The sequence below is a fragment of the Cornus florida genome, unplaced genomic scaffold (genome assembly GCF_030987335.1).
Source record: "Cornus florida cultivar Cherokee Brave unplaced genomic scaffold, ASM3098733v1 CherokeeBrave_3.0.0_Hap2_Chr09, whole genome shotgun sequence".
NCBI classification, from domain to species: Eukaryota; Viridiplantae; Streptophyta; class Magnoliopsida; order Cornales; family Cornaceae; genus Cornus; species Cornus florida.
This window is the reverse complement of record NW_026775579.1, coordinates 32,730,231-32,734,266: the sequence shown is the minus strand read 5'-3', so window position 1 is coordinate 32,734,266 and position 4,036 is coordinate 32,730,231.

The window sequence follows — 4,036 nt, the reverse complement described above, 5'->3', positions numbered from 1 at the left end:
ACATTGAATTACAAAGTTTGTATAAAGTTAGGTCTATGCATGCTCAATCCCTACGAATAACTTGTTTACTCACCTTAAAGTTATCGGGTTGTTTTTCAGGTAAAGAAACATTATTGCAGGATGCACAACCCCTAGGCTTGCTTGACTACTTGGAGTATTTTTATTATACTAGAATATGCATTTGTTAGCATATCATGCTTCATTTTGGTTTATTATGTCAAAAGTTATAAGCTTTGTTCAAACTATGTGATGTGCATTTAAGTGCACCTTTTGACACTCGTTGGATGTGTATGTAATACGGCCAAGGGCCAAAGACATTTATATGACATGTATGCTAATTTAACTTCATAATTGTTTATGGAATTTATGAGATTTCTAGGGTTGATGGGTCATAATTTGCATATGACATGCTATGAGGTCATAGGCCATAGTAGCGCGTCTACTTTATCATTTTATGTTTGCGTGCATGTTCACGTTTCATAAAACTCTTAAATTTTGACTTTGGAACTATTTTTGGGTGAATTATGAATTTTTATGCAAAATTCATGCATTGGGGTATGATTTCAAGTTTTCTTTTGATTTAGCACGTTATGGATGCTTGTATAAGGCTAGGGAATGTTTTTAAACTTGTTTTGGGGCATATGGGATGCATGTATAGCTTAGAGTTGGACTGAGCACCTTCCCCACACTTTGTAGCAGCAGTTTCTGCTGCTATCAGGAGCATCGGTCGGCTAACAGCAGATATCAATCGGCTGATAGCCTCTCAAGACCAATTCCAGTGAGTTTGCAAGTGAAAAAGGTTGTTTTGGTCGGCTAATCCTTGCCATCAGCTGGCTGATGATTGAGTTTCGACCAGCTGATCCTTGCCGTCGGTCGGCTAATCCTCCCTGAAGTCTTCCCTTTTTCAGTTTTTCTTGCACAGCTTTCTTACACCAACTTCAGAGGGTCATATCTCACTCATTTTAAATCCAAACTAGGTCAATCTTGAGTCAAAATTTAAGAGCTTGAAGTTAGCTTTCCAATGGTACCAACCAAACACCAAAACTCTAATCATAGTGAAATTTATTATAGTTTTAGTGGGATAGGGTCATGGTATCTCTTAATCAAATAACGTCATTTATTCTTATCTTCATATCTTTTTCGTTTAGACTCCGAATCAGGCGATTCATGAGTCTAACTTCATTCATTTTTCATTATCTTTCTAATGGTGTGCACGGTGGCACCCATTTTTGTATGAAATGACCATTTTACCCTTAGCTCTATTCTTGATGGGTTTTGAACCCTAGCTTATGTCTTTCTTCCGTTGAGTCACGGCACTTCTCGGTAGATCATTCTTGTGTCTTAGGGATGATGTACATCTTAAAAGACTTATTTATTTTTGCTTCCGTATTTCGGATCCATTAACGGGACAGCATAAGACACACTGGGTTTAAAAATTTAGGGCCGTCACAACACTAAATGGAATCATTTCTCCCACGAAAAATGAAGTTTGTTTAGCTATTTTATTTTAAATTTTGTTTTGTTGTGCTGAATGATTGCACTGACTTGCTCAGTGAGATAGATTTTCTTAAAGACTTGGTTTTTTTTATTTTCTCTTTTGGGTGCACAAGTCTTTTAGAAATTTGGCATAGGCTTGAATTTGTTTGATGGCTTCAAGGAGAGGAATATTGATTTTAACTTGTTTAAAGACCTCCATTATTTCTTGAATTTTCTCTACTTGCTTACCATAATAAGAGGGTTCCATGAGATGTTGAGGAAAAGACGCTCTTGGCTCATAAGCTGTCTCAAAGTTGGGAGCAAATGAAGAAGTGACTTCACCTTCAACTCCTTTGGAGCTCGATGGAGTAGGATGTGAGGGAACATCTATGGGATGTGGAATTAGAAGAATGGGATTGATGGAAATCCTATGTCTCTCTTTTTATACCTCTTGTTCCTCAACTTGATTATTAATGATCTTTCCACTCCGCAAAGTAGTGATGACATTAACTTGCTAATGATGAGTACTTGAATGATTAGTCTCATTAATCATGTAAATTTACCTGACTGGATTTGCAATTAGCTGACTTGGCAGAGTTATTTCCTCAATACGAGATAGAGCACTTGCCATTTGCCCCATTTGAACCTCTATCTTGGCTATAGATTGGGAGTGGGAATATACCAATTGAGTGGTGGAGTCAAAGTTGCTAATTGCAGCCAAAACCTTCTCTTCAAATCCAGATGAGTACCTAAGAGGAGGAGGATCTAGATTAGCTTGGGTCCTAAATTAAGGAGGACAATAGATAGAAGATTGATTAAAAGAATTGTTTTGCGGAGGATTGGATGAATTGTGGTATTGTCCTTGAGATTGGGGAACAGTATTGCCTTGACTTTGATTCTACCATGATATATTAGAATAATCTCTCCAGCCAGGGTTATAAGTATTAGAATTTGGATTGTAACCCAAACCGAAGAATGCAACACTGGTTTGCATTTGTGGATGTTTAAAAGATTGACCCATGAGAGGACAGCATAATGAGATGGACTAGCGCAGATAGAACACACTTCCTTTAGCAAAGAGGAGTGCTGAGAAGAACTCAAAGCACTGACAGCTGACAAAACTTGGTCAAACTTTTGATTCAATACTTCCATTTGAGTGGCAAGCTCTAGATTCTACTTCATACAAACTTTCAACTTGAAGGATATCAGGGATAGACCTAGACCTAGAGGAAAAAGCATGTTATACAGAATTTTCACTTAGGGTATGCAGGAAAACACCATTATTTGAAGCATCTACCATATTCCTATGTGGATCAGCTAATCCATCATAGAAGATTTACACCAAATGCCATTTAGCAATATCATGGTGTGGACACATTCTCAGAAGATCATTGTATCTCTCCCAAGTATCATGAAGTTATTCACCCGGGATTTAGGAGAATGTCACAATCTCTCTTCTCATTTGTGTGGTTTTACCCACAGTATAGTACTTTTTCAGGAACTCTTATTGCAACTTATCCCATGTGCTTATGAAATTATGAGGTAGGGAGTGCAACCAAGTTCTAGCTTTGTCCTTGAGAGAAAATTAGAAGAGTCGTATCCTAAATGCGTCATCAAAAAGAGTAGTCAACTTGGTAGTTGAACATAATTCCAAAAACACATCTAAGTGCTTATAAGGATCCTATGTTGCAAACCTATGGAATGTTGGAAGCATTTGGATCATAACTGGCTTGATCTCAAAGTGGGTTGCATCAGATTGTGGAAATTGAAAGCAACAAGGGGATGTATATGAGGTGGGAATGAAGTGATCCCTCATTTATGGTGGTGGTGAAGGAACAGGTGCTTGTTGTACTTGTGCTCTATTATGTGGTACATTAGCATTATCATCCATGTTATATCTATAGAGGAACTTCCTAATGAATTCGAATCCTTTTTAAGTTTTCTAAGTTGTGTCAGAGTCTTCTCTATTTCAGGGTTATAAAATATTATTAGTTCTGATTGAGAACGGTGACCTAACATGCACTAAATCAACTTGCACAAGCAGTAACAAAAATAAAAATTCCAAGTTAAAGAAACCAACAAGAACTCACAAAAGGTCCAAAAACCAAAGCTTATATTCCTTAAGCATCTTTGCACTTACTGCTAAATTCCTGCACTTGAAAAGGAAAAGAAATAAGGTGAGATATAAGAAAGTCCTAAAACTAAGAATCAAAATAAAACTAATTTTCATCTAAATAAACCGTTAAACAGTCCCCGACAACGGTGCCAAAAATTTGATGTGTGTCAAATTATACCACTTATAATAGCATGAATCTTTGAAAAATAAGGCTATATTAAGGGTGCCGAACCATAGAGACTGTCGTAGTTTATTTTACCATCCAATTAATATGATTTTGATTCAAGGAGAAAATTTGATTGATTTGATTATTTGTCACAAACATAAAATAAAAACTAAATTAAATTAAGGATAAGATTAGGGAAGAGAAAGTCTTAGGGATTGACTTCACCACGAATCTCATATTATAATCAACCATTCAACCTTGGGATTTCACAGTTTATG